Source organism: Chelonoidis abingdonii, chromosome 8 (genome assembly GCF_003597395.2).
Source record: "Chelonoidis abingdonii isolate Lonesome George chromosome 8, CheloAbing_2.0, whole genome shotgun sequence".
Taxonomy (NCBI): domain Eukaryota; kingdom Metazoa; phylum Chordata; order Testudines; family Testudinidae; genus Chelonoidis; species Chelonoidis abingdonii.
In genome coordinates, this window is record NC_133776.1 from 101632594 (window position 1) to 101645532 (window position 12939).

Below are 12939 nucleotides of genomic sequence, written 5' to 3' on the forward strand. Positions count from 1 at the left end.
CCCGGCGCCGCTTCCCGCCTTCTTCCTCAGCCGGCGGCCAAAGGAGGGGCCGCGCGCCGCCCCCCCGGGCAACGCCCCCCCGGGGTCACCCCACACCGAGTAATGCATCTTCAGGGGTCACCCCGCAACAGGTAAGTCCCCCCCAGGGGTCGCCCCCCACCCTGGGTAACGGCCCCCCATAGGGGGTCACCCGACTTCGAGTAATGCCTCCTCAGGGGTCACCCCACCCCATGCCGGGTAACGCCCCCCTCACAGGGGTCACCCCACGCTGGGTATTGGGTATGTTCCCCCCACGCACAGACACACACACACAGGGGTTACCCCACCCCAGGGAATGGCCCTACACACACACACACACAAGGGTGACCCCACTCCTCTTCGGGTGATGTCCCCCCCCTCCCCACACAGAGGGGTCACCGCACTCCCACGCTGGGTAATGGCCCCCACACGGCAGGGTCACCCCACACTGGGTAATGCCCGCCCCCCCCCCACACAGGGATCACCCCACTTCATGCCAGGTAACAGCCTCCCACATGGAGGGATCACCCTACTCTCACCCTTGGTAATGGCTCCCCACGCAGAGGGCTAGCCCCGCCAGGTAATGGCCACTTATGGAGGGCACCCCCACACCCACCAGATAGTGGCCCCCCACATGAAGGGTGCATCCCTATCCCCACACTGAGTAATGCCCCCCTCATTGAGGGGTCACCCCACCCCCTCATGCAATACCCCCCCAGAGGGAGTCCCCCCTCCCAGAGGGGTTACACACCCCACTGACACTATGGGAGGTACCTGACATGCACATTCCACATGTGCAGGGGGAGAGTTCCACCAGTGTTAGCAATGATGGGAGCCTTAACACAGGCTACTAGCTGCTGACACTGTTTTAGTCACTGGTGAGTAGCCCAGCTTGGAGCAGTGTTACATGCCACTAAAATGGTGATAGCGGCCCAGCTGCACTAGAAGACCTCCTACTGTTGCTAACACCCTAATATAGACACAATCATATATTTTTCACATAAAGGCAGAAGTGTTACTGTCTCAGGCTTGGTCTACAGTTAAAACCTATATTGGCATAACTATGTCAGTAAGGGCTGTGGGAAAAACATCTTTCCTGGTTTACATTAACGGTTTGTATCTGTGCAGCTACACTTGCTACTGGCCACCAGTGGCTGAAATGGGTCCTAATTCCTAGTGTAGACAAGGCATTGGTTCACATCTTCAAGGTTATTTTCACAACAAGGAGAGCAAGACAGATAGGACCTTATTTATTTTATAATAAAAATGTACAATCTGGAACACAATTTTGTAGCAAGGGACAAATTCTGTGGCTGCACAACATAAGTAGGGCCCTATCACATTCACGGCCATGCAAAACACATCATGGACTGTGAAATCTGATCTTCCCCTGTAAAATCTGGTCTTCTGTGTGCTGTTACCTTATACTATACAGATTTCACGGGGGAAGACCAGCATTTCTCAAATGGAGGGTCCTGACACAATAGTGAGTTGCAGGGGGGTCGCAAGGTTATTTTAGGGGGTTACTGTATTGCCACCCTTACTCCTGGGCTGCCTTCGGAGCTGGGCGGCCAGAGAGCAGCAGCTGTAGGCCAGGTGCTCAGCTCTGAAGGCGGCGCCCCACCAGCAGCAGCACAGATTTAAGCCTGACAATAGTAGACTATGGCACCCTTGCTTCTGCACTGCTGCCTTCAGAGCTGGGTGGCCGGAGAGTGGTGGCTGCTGACAGGGCCCAGCTCTGCAGGTAGCAGGGCAGAAGTAAGGGTGGCCATACCATGGCATCCTTACTTCTGCGCTGCTGCTGGTGGCAGTTCTGCCTTCAGAGATGGGCTTTCTGTCAGCAGTCACTGCTCTCCAGCTGCTGAGCTCTGAAGACAGCGCTGCTACCAGCAAGCAGTGTGGAAGTAAGGGTAACAGTACCACAATCCTCCCAACAATAATCTTGTGACCTCCGCACAGCTCCTTTTTGAGTCAGGATCCCTACAATTACAACACAGTGAGATTTCAGATTTAAATAGCTGAAATAATGAAATTTACTATTTTAAAAATCCCATGACTGTGAAATTGACCAAAATGGACTATGAATTTGGTTGGGCCCTAAACATAGGGACTGTACCAACATGTAACCATAAATATATGTATTAGATACTATAAACCATATAGATGTTTTAGCTAATGCTTGGGTATATGTGTCTCAGATCATTACCTGAGTGACCAAGATAAGATAATGCCATGGTGGAATGACAGAACTATGGTGGGTTATCCCAGTGAAAAGAGCATGGGGACTTTTGTGTACCCATAGTACCTCCCCAGTAATACAGGAAATGTCTGTGACAGGGCTGGTAGGAAGGATCCCTTGTGAATATCACAACTAATGCTGAATAGAACTCAAGTCGTGAGTGAGGCTTCAGATTTTGTTATTGTTCCTAGGATGCTGGCACCCCCGTGTCAGCTCCTTTGCCTTTGAATGGCACTGCATGTCATCTCTTAAATAGCCCGGAGTGAGACATCATCTACTCTGAGAGGTGCTTGTAGATATCCTGATTCATGTGTGAATTTCTTAGGCCAGGTCTACATTACAAACTTTTGCTAGCATAGTTATGTCAGTCCGTCATAAACAGATAGCTAAGGGTTAATGTCTCTTTCACCTGGAAAGGGTTAACAAACGACACCTGACCAGAGGACCAATCAGGAAACAAGATACTTTCAACTCTGGGTGGAGGGAAGTTTTTGGGTGTGGATCCTTTGTTCTGGGGTTGTTGTCTCTCTGGGCTCTGAGGGTAATCACACTATCTCCAGGTTCTCTAATCTTCTGTTTCCAACTTGTAAGTACAGGTAGAAAGACAATATAGGCTTTTACATTGTTTTTCTGTATTTGCAAGTGTGTAGTTTGCTGGAAATATCTTAAATTGTATTTTTTTCTGATTAAGGCTGTTATTCATTTTTTAATAAGCTGACAGATCCTGTAATATTTCATTTTAAATACAGAGACAATTTTTATGTCTTTTCTTTCTTTTATAAAAGCTTCTTTTTAAACCTGGTTGATTTTTTTCCTATTAAGGCTCAAGGGGATTGAGTCTGTACTGCTCTGGGAAGAGGAGGGGAAGCCTAAGTGGCACTAGTGAGGAAACAGTTTACTCCCTGTGTTAAATCCAGGGATCTGGGTCTTGAGGTCCCCAGGGAAGGTTTGGGGACCGAGTTTATCAAACACTCAGAGTTTTGATCGGTGGCAGCATATCAGATCTAAGCTGGTAATTAAGCTTAGAGGTTCATGCAGTACCAAATTTGGGACGCTAAGGTTCAGATTTGGCATAATACCTTATACACAGTCAGGGTGATGAGGTGTGATTTGAGACTGACATTGCTGTGCTGGCAAAAGCACTAGTGTCGACAGTTATATGGGAAAACTATGCTTTTGCCAGTCTAGCTTATGTCATTCAGGGGCTGGAAGAAGCTATCTCAGCAAAATCATAGATTTGCTGGCAGGACTGCTCTAGGTTTTGCTGCCCAAGCAAAAAACATTTTGGCTGCCCTCAGCCTAGCCCTGGCTTCCGCCCACACTTCCCGCTGCCCCAGCCCTGGGCTCTTCCCCCCAGCCTGCACCCTCCTGCTGTCAGCCCTGAACACTGGTAACTCACTCCCAGGGTGGGTCATTCAGCAGGAATTTGGATTGCACAAACACGGCAGGATTGTCCCATATGGTTACAGAACTGCAGTAAAGTGGAACAGTTTCAGCTTGTGTGATTGGAGGATATCTGGATGCAATATTAATAAGACTGTCCAGAATAAAAGAGTTGAGATGCCTTTATTATTCTTTTGTTCCGCTTTTTGTTTCTATGGGGAATTTGCCAATGCAATATCACTGTCTTCCTTTTAAACAAACAAAACTTAAAAAAAAAAAAAAAAAAAAAAAGAAAAGGGCAATAGCTGTTGAAAATAGCAATTCCAGTCCTGAAAACCACTGGGTAGCATTTCTTGCTTCTTCATTTCTTATCCTACTTTTTCTACAGTAAGTTACAGTGGATCAGTATATTTGATTTGGGAGAAATGAAGTAACAGCTGCACAAATTGAGCTTGAGCACTCCTGAATTTTGAGGGTGTTCAAATCTGGAAGGCAGGTGCTAGATTCCCTTTCTGAATATTAGCTAAATCTGGAAAGGAAAAGTCAATTTCTGCTTCCATGGCTCAAAAGTGGAAATCCTCCTACGTACCTGGTATTGTATCTAAAGTTACTGAAGTCCCCTAGCAAAGCCTCCCCTCCCTTACTTTTCATTTTCAATTCTAGTGGGCTCCGTGTACCTCCCTTGCTAGGCTTCAGATAGAGAAGTGCACTATCCATTTAGTCCACCCAATTCCTTCTTTGTGGGCTGCAAGGTGAGGTCACACCAGTATCCCTAATGCATTCTGGGGAAGTCTTCTGAAGGGGATATCTGGGCCAAAGCCTTCTACTCCTTGGGCACACTTGTTCCCCATTCACAGTGCCACCCCTTTTGACTCACAGCATGGCTGAGCTACCTCACTCCCTTCCCCTCCCTTTCCTGTTGATAGCTGCCAAGGGACTGCTGGGAAATGTAGTTCTTTCCCTGCTCCAGGGCAGGCTCTATGGACAGGGAGCTAGGCAAGGAACTACAGCTCCCCGGCTGGATCCCCGGCTGCTCCATGGCTTCGCTTCTGCAAGGTTGTGAGAGGGGAGGAAGTGAGATAAAAAAACAAGGATGGCCAAAATGCTGCCCCCTGGAAATGTGCCACCCCAAGCACCTGCTTGTTTTGCTGGTGTTTGGAGCTGGCCCTGTTTGCTGGTATATGTTGTGTCTACACGAGGAGTGCTTTGCCAGTATCATATAACAAGATAGCTACAGTGGCAAAGCCTTCCAAGGGCAGAGTTGGCTTTAGTTGGGCCTGCACGTGCTTCTTGCTTCAGAGCCAGCAAAGTCAATGGCTTCCCTTCAGGCCAGGTAGACACACAGGACATTAGCGCACTTTTGGTAAGAAACAAAATGCTTTTGAAGGCTTGTTAGCATGTCAGTAGTTTGTTTCTAAAGCGTACGTGTCTTAGTAAGACCTTTTCAATTAAAGCAAGGGTGGACTTCTGGTCAGTATGACCCCAGGGAAGTGCAGTCAACAGTTACCAGACGAGTTGACTCTGCAGGAGCCATGCAGCCACAGTGGATGTAGGTGGCTGTATTAGTACTCTTATGACATAGCTCCCATTAGCGTAGAGTCGTGCTGGTTAATAAAAGGGAAACAAGTGCAGCTGAAGCCCATTTATCTGAATTTTAACTAACAGCCTGGATCAAGTGTGTCCCATTTCCCTCATGTAGCCCTGTGTTAGTTAATCACCTGCTGATTAACAAACATTAAGGCTGTGGGAACTGTGATTGGGAAGAGGAAGGAAAGAATGGAGAGTAGCCATAGGAGCCAGGAGCACTTCACCATTTCCTGGCACTGGCTGCCCCAGGAACAGGAGCTAGCTATGTCCCTCACTATTTGTACTGGCGTTTACAGAGCACAGGGCTGTCAATGCAGGGAAGCGCTGAAGCAGAACCAAGATGGCTGTCCCCCCCGCCGCAACATATACAGGCCTGTTACTGCTAGACCTAAATAACCTGACATTAAAGTTAATTTTACTTTCTAGTCCTGAGCCAAGGGGAAGACTGTTTTGGCCTGGCCCTAATCTCCTTGAAAGTGGGATGGCATAGTGCTGGGTACCTAGACAGAGTGGCTGAAGTTCCAATGTAACTTCCCTTGTGGATGCTGTTATTCCAGCATACGAGTGTCCACAGGGGATGTTATATCAGAATGAGTCTAAGTATGCAAGTACTGTAAATGTGCCCGTGAAGATAAGCCCAAGGATAAAAAGCTTTTTTTTTTTTTTTTTTTTGAGAATGATATGGTAGCTAGCCCAAGTTTTCAAGAAGGGGGTGGTTGGTGTGGGTAATGGTAACAACACATTTACTTTAATAGCACCTTTCAGTTCACACTTTCAGAACTGGTGTTTCAGGTGGTCTGCAGCTAATGGGAGGTGCAGGATCTCTGTGCTGAACCTGGCCCAGAGCCAGGGGAAGCTCCAGGCACCAGCACACCAAGCATGTGCCTGGGGTGGCAAGCCGCGGGGAAGCGGCCTGTGGGAGGTCCGCTGGTAATGAGGATTCAACGGCATGCCTGTGGGAGGTCCGCCAGTCCTGTGGTTTCGGTGGCAATTCAACGGCAGGTACGCTGAAGGCCTGGGACCGGCGGACCGCCCGCAGACAAGCTGCTGAATTCGCGTTATCAGCAGACCTCCCGCAGGCATGCCGCCGAAAGCCGCCTGACTGCTGTGCTTGGGGCGGCAAAATACAGAGCTGCCCCTGCCCAGAGCCCGCCTGAATGGAGAACTGCAGCTGCCATGACCAACAAAATAGCTATTTGTTATGTCTTATTAAAGGCTGTCTGGACAGTAAGTGCATGAACAGTATTAGGCCAGAGCAGTGCCTCCATGAGAGCGGGGACAGAGCAGTGGCTGTACCATCCCTGAAGAGGGTGCAACCTGCCCTGCATCCTGATGAGTTGTGAGGGGGCAGGGCATGGACATGATTCCCTCTGTCCCCAGCAGAGGTTAGCAAAACCAGTTTTGCAGACGGGAATATAGGGACTGAGGCTGTGCCCATCCCTGCACAGGAACCTTGCACACCTTTGTAGAAGCAGGGAACAATTACACCCTTAATTCCTTAACTGTGAATTTGACAGAAATGGTTTTGGTCCTTGGGGAAGAGCTGGTATGTTGTACTGCCCAGTACAGGCTCAATCTGACCCCTTGGTCTAAGTGGTTGCCATGTGCCTCTTGCATTGGCATATCACATGGAATGAGTTACTTGGCTTTAGTTATCACTTTCCCTCACTGTATCATTGGGATGGGGGAGGAGGATGGGAAAGCTACAAAACTGGCCCTCTCGGTCCCTCACCATTGCATAAGTTTTAAAATGACATTTGTCATTGCATCTTTGTGAAGATTCTCTATGTGCACATGTATTTCCATAGTAGCCTTGCAAGAGGGAATTACTGTTCCCATTTTTAAGTGTTTGAATGAAAATTCTGTTCTTGAAGTAAAGCAATTAAGATTAAAAAAATTGTAGAGTTCCAGGGTCTGAAATGAGAATGGATTTTGGAAATGCAGAGACAACGCCAATATGATTCAGTGGGTCTGGAATCAAGTGACGGATTGGTTAAGAATTGTGCAATGTGATGTGTAAAATTACAATTTTTTAAACAATACTGAAGCAATATCAAGAACCTATCAAGACCTTTAATTGTATTCCTTTTACTGGTGGAACAGACTCCAAGTACTATGTTCTTGCAGAGTAAATGCCAATGCAGAGCAATGATTTTCAAATTTTTATTAACAAATTGCCAAAATAATCCTTCACTCCCAAGTCACACACAAGGAGACCTTATAGTGTATCCTCAGCATTATTATCACGTCTATTCATGAAAGATGATGGCTACGTGGACTTGAATCAAATTGACTGTAACTTTTCTTGAATAACCAATTTGACCAAATCTGCTGGACTTATTAACATTACAGGAACGTGGGTAACAGCTGTATGTCCAGTAACTATTTGCGTGGGTGGCTTGGCAAGAGTGAGCATTTGTAATATTGTAATAAAGCAACAGAATGAAGTGGGACCTGCAGCTGACTGTCAACAGGGGTATGTCATGATTGGCTCATTGCCAGCACAGCAGCAGCTGCCCTGGCAAGCTTGCCTAGTGCTTTGACTGTGCTGGAGAGTGGGTGTTAGAAGTTTTTCTCTCTAATGTCCTGGGACTGGCCTGGCTACAACTACACCAGAGAGTGAGTGGCATTCAGAGAGTGATTATTAAACCACAAAAGGACTTTTATTTTAGTCACTGATGAAGTTTTCATTAATAGCTGATGTATTACTTATAAAAACAATGTAAAATGAAACCATTGTGATTGCATGTAAGATTGTTGGCATTGGTTCTCTGGAATGTCTCCTGAGTGGACAAAAGAGTTAGTCGTCTTTTGCATTTCTGGTTGAATAATTTGTTTTTCCTGCCAAACAGCAGATTTCCAGATCCCAATCATTGCTGGTGCTGCTAGCTCAAATTTGGGAGGAAAGGAGAGACATACAAAAGCAGAAATATGTGCTGAAGTTACAGGGAGTTTGTTAGCCCACTCAGCAGGGAGATATTTACCACTCATGGGTCCAGTGACACCTTACGTACAGGAGAAGCTACTTTATGAGGACAGAGCACTGTGGAGAGAATTGGTGTGTATATCTTCTCCCCAAGGGCCTCAAGCTCTGGATGTATTCCCTATTCATTCCCCACTCTATGGAACTAAAATTGATGGGCATTGCAGAGGTATTAGAGGTAGGTTATGTGGAGACAGAAGCATACATTACATCTTGAAGCCTGCCCAAGGAGCACTACATTTGAATGAGCCCTGATACTAAGGTTGAAATCTGAGCAATTTAATTGTCTGGAAAGCAATTATCTGTTTAAAATCGTTATTTCTGAGCTTGGTGTTTTCCAACAGGAATCCAGCATTTGGCAGATCCGTTGTGACTCAGGCTCTATCTGCAATGTGCACCTTACAGTGGTGTAGCTCTGCCCCTGCAGCCAGGCTGTTGTCAGGTGCTCCGTGTAACTGCTCTTTTATCACTGGGAGAGGTGTCTCCCGGCAACACAATGAAACCACCTCCAGCAAGCATGACAAAAGTTTTAACAACAAAAGTACCAGTGTAGACATAGCCTCAGTTAACTATTGGGCCTGCAGTAGCTTTTATAATATGAAGGTAAATGTTATGGGGCTGGTTATCCTTCAGAGTTTTCACAATGCTAACTATCTGCTGTAAGTCTGTGCAGAACCCTTGCTGACATGCCCTCCTGGAGCTGCCAGCATTTAGCAGAGAGAACATCATGTAGCATGTTAAACTCTGACAAATAAAAAAAAAAAAAGAAGAGTAAGGCCAAGACTGAGCATCTTACCCACCAAACTCATCCCACTTCACATCTTCTGGTTCTCCCTCCATGAATGGCCCAGAGATCCATTCCAGTAGGCAAAGCAGCTGGGCTGAGATCAGTTGTGCAACGTGACAAACTGTATCCCACATTCACCACTTTTACAGGACTATGATAAATTTTGTTCAAAATGCACCTTGTGAGGTATCATTGGAAAATGCTAAACATTATTGTCCTTCTCGAATATGTGTAGCAGCGTTGTATGTAAAGTTATAAGATTCTGCAGTATAACATTGCTGTAACGTGCTCCAAGTTAGAAAGGCAGGCCCAAAACAGTTCTTCAGAGACAAAGAGACACTGATGCCCCAGCCAGGTACCAACATAATCAAATGGACTGTCATGGGCTATTTCAGGTGAGGTCTTAAAGTCATCCTGTCTTTATAAAAAAAACATATGGGGGCCCTGCCATGAGACCATGTCTCTCTCCAACTCTCGTGGCAGATATTATTGCTAGAAAGCCTGTTTTGACAGAGATGCATTGGAGAACATATAGCTAGTAACTCAAAGGGGAGGCCCATTAACCCCATCAGTACAAAAGTTAGATCCACAGGGCATGGAGGTTCCCCGACTGGGGATATACATGCATAAAGCTTTTCTAAAGGCAAATTATTGTAGGGCATGGAAATGTAGAATACTTCTGAACTGGAGGGAGAAAAGCTGAGATGGTTGCTAGGTGGACCCTAAGGGTGCTTGCCGAAAGTCCAGAGTTCTTCAGTGATAGAAGGTACTCTGCTATGTCTGGTATCTGAGTGAGAAACAGAGAACGGGTGGTGTGCCCAGATGATTAGTCTCATCTACTTGGCAGAATAATGTAAGTCTCATAAAGTTCTTTCTACAGTGGATGGAAGAGTGCAAGGCACGTGGATCCAGATGAAGGAACTGACCATCTCTGAGATACCTCCTCTGGCTGGAGAGGCAGTTCAACAGGAGGTTGAAGAGACAGATTAATTCTTCAGGTCCAAGAATCAGAACTGTCTCCATCATAGTGGAACTAGCTGAAACCTCCCTGAGCTTCTTGAGTACTCTTGGTTCAATAGAAGTGGAAGGTAAGAATACACTGGATCAGGGCAACAAATGCATTGTACAGGAATCCCCAAATCGATCCTACTTTGGATCAAAACTTCTGACACTTCCTGTTTTCTTTAGTGGCAATAAGATCTCTGGCTGCATGACATCAGTTGAGGAATGTGTCTTGGATAATAGTGTCCTTTACTTCCTATTCAATGGTCATGCAAATTGCTGAGGTGATCATCTGCCAGCAGATTCCATAACCATGATAAGTGCACTGCTCTGAGTAATTTCATGCCTGACGCAGACGTTCCAAAGACGTACACCTTCCTGACATAGAGGGGTGGATCTTACTCTCCCTTGTTTTATATAAAACATGTCTGTAGCGCTGTCTGTCATGATTTGAATTCTCAGATCTTTCAGACCTGTGAGGAAAACTGTGCTCCCCTGACAAATAGGCCTTAGCTCCAAGACATTTATATTTAGTCCTTATGCTCTGAGTTTGAAGGTTGTCTTAGTAGAATCATCTGCCACCAATATCTTTGATCATAATGGTGAAAAGGGTATTCTCTTGCAAAATTTCAGAGGGTCTTTGCCACCAGTTTGGTGATGACAGACATCTGAGGGAATGTACAATGTCGTATCCAGGTGATGCTTGCTTGGCTGACATACAGGCTTCAACAATCCTTGTACAGGATGAAGGTGAACTCTGGCAGGAAACCAAGTGCCCTAGAAGTCTGAGACAAGTCCTTATCAATATCTTGGGATGAACTTGTAGGTGGGTGGACAGAACCGTGGCTTGGAATCTTTCTTGAGGCAGACAGGCCATTGCCATTGTAGAGACCAACAGCACCCCTATAAACAATACTCTTTGAGCTGGAGTTCGTATTGATTTTTCTTTTGTATTCTTAGACTGAGAGAGGTGAAAAGTTGCAAAGTCTGCTGCGTGATGTCGGTTACCTGTTGATGAGACTTGGCACAAATGAGCCAGTTGTAAAGATCAACCTGGACTTTTTGTTTCCTGAGGTAAGTGGCCATCACAGCTAGGCATTTTGTGAATACCCTTGGTAGTGCTGATATGCCAAATGCTAGTGTCTTGCACTAATACTGGGAATTGCCTATCAGAAATCTCAGATATTTTATGTGGGGAGGGTGGATTACTGTATGGAAATAAGCATCCTAATGGTAAAGAGCTGCATACCAGTTATGTGGATCCAGGGTTGGAGTTATCAAAGCTAGTTACCATCCTGAACTTGAGCTTGAGAATGAAGATGATAGAATCTCAGGGTTGGAAGAGACCTCAGGAGGTCACCTAATCCAACCCCCACTAAAACTTCCCAGCCAGGGCTATGTCAGGCTGGGCCTTAAAAACCTCTAAGGATGGAGATTCCACCACCTCCCTAGGTAACCCATTTCAGTCCTTTACCACCCTCCTAGTGAAATCATTTTCCCTAATATCCAACCCAGACATGCCCCACTGCAACTTGAGACCATTGTTCTTTGTTCTGCCACCACTGAGAACAGCCTAACTTCATCCCCTTTGGAACCGCCCTTCAGGTAGTTGAAGGCTGCTATCAAATTCCACTTCATTCTTCTCTTCTGCAAACTAAATAAGCCCAGTTCCCTCAGTATCTCCTCATAAGTCATGTGCCCCAGCCCCTAATCATTTTTGTTGCCCTCCATTGGACTCTCTCCAATCTGTCCTCATCTTTTCTGTAGTGGCAGGGGCGCAAAACTGGATGCACTACTCCAGATGTAGCCTCACCAGTGCCGAACAGAGGGGAATAATCACTTCTCTCGATCTGCTAGCAATACTCCTACCAATGCAGCCCAATATACCGTTAGCTTTGTTGGCAACATTGGCACGATTCACTCAGATCCATTGTAATCTCCAGGTCCTTTTCTGCAGAACTGCCGCTTAGCCAGTCAGTGCTCAGCCTGTAGCAGTGCATGGGATTCTTCCATCCTAATTGCAGGACTCTGCACATGTCCTTGTTGAACCTCAACAGATTTCTTTTGGCCAATCCTCCAAACTGTCTAGGTCACTCTAGATCCTATCCCTACACTCCAGCGTATCTACCTCTCCCTCCATATTAGTGTCATCCACGAACTTACTTAGGGAGCAATCCATCCCCATCATCCAGATCGTTAATGAAGATGTTGAACAAAACCGGCCTCAGGACAGACCCCTGGGGCACTCCACTTGATACTGGCTGTTCAGTTGTCTCAGGTCCAGTGTAAGGGAGCAGCCCTTTCTTTCTGGGAATCTAAGTAATGATAGTAAAACCAGTTCTCCCCATGTCTTTGAGGTCCTTCTACCACTGCTCCAAGATTCAGAAGTGATTCCACCTCCTGATGTAGCATGTTTTTATGAGAGGTGTCTCTGAAAATGGATGAAAGTGAGTGGAGACTGGGGAAGGTCTGGAATTAGATAGAACAGCCTAACTCTATGATTTTCAGGACCCAGCGATCTACAGTGGTGGTGTGCCAGGCCCTATGAAAATGAAATAAATGATTCCCAAGTAGAGGTGATAACCAGATGAACAGAATTTGCACACTGCTCCTGGCCAACGAAACAAATCTGCTGCCTTGAGGATGATGAGGGCTCATGACCAGACAGTGGTGGATGCAGAGGACTTCCTTCTATGGAATTTTTTGATGCTTTGTAGATGGTTGCCTACACTGTGTATAGAATGACTTGAAACTTTAAATGTTCCCATTTTGGTGCAGGAGTATTGACTCCTAAGGATCTCAGTGTCACCTGAAAGTCCTTCAGAGAGTGTAAAACTTCATCTGTTTTCACATTGAGAAGTTCATATCCTTCAAATGGAAGATGCTAAATTGTAACTTGTACCTGGTTAGGGATTCCTGATGGCTGAAGCTAAAAGGATC

The 12939-nt window shown here is 46.2% G+C and overlaps 1 long non-coding RNA gene across 1 annotated transcript; it reads left to right on the forward strand.

The window, feature by feature from the left end:
• The first annotated feature begins 45 nt into the window (after positions 1-45).
• Positions 46-10940, forward strand: LOC116820571 (uncharacterized). Its single transcript, XR_012656422.1, has 3 exons — positions 46-131; positions 9878-10085; positions 10633-10940. It is a non-coding gene; the product is annotated as an uncharacterized LOC116820571 (long non-coding RNA).
• The last annotated feature ends 1999 nt before the right edge of the window (positions 10941-12939 follow it).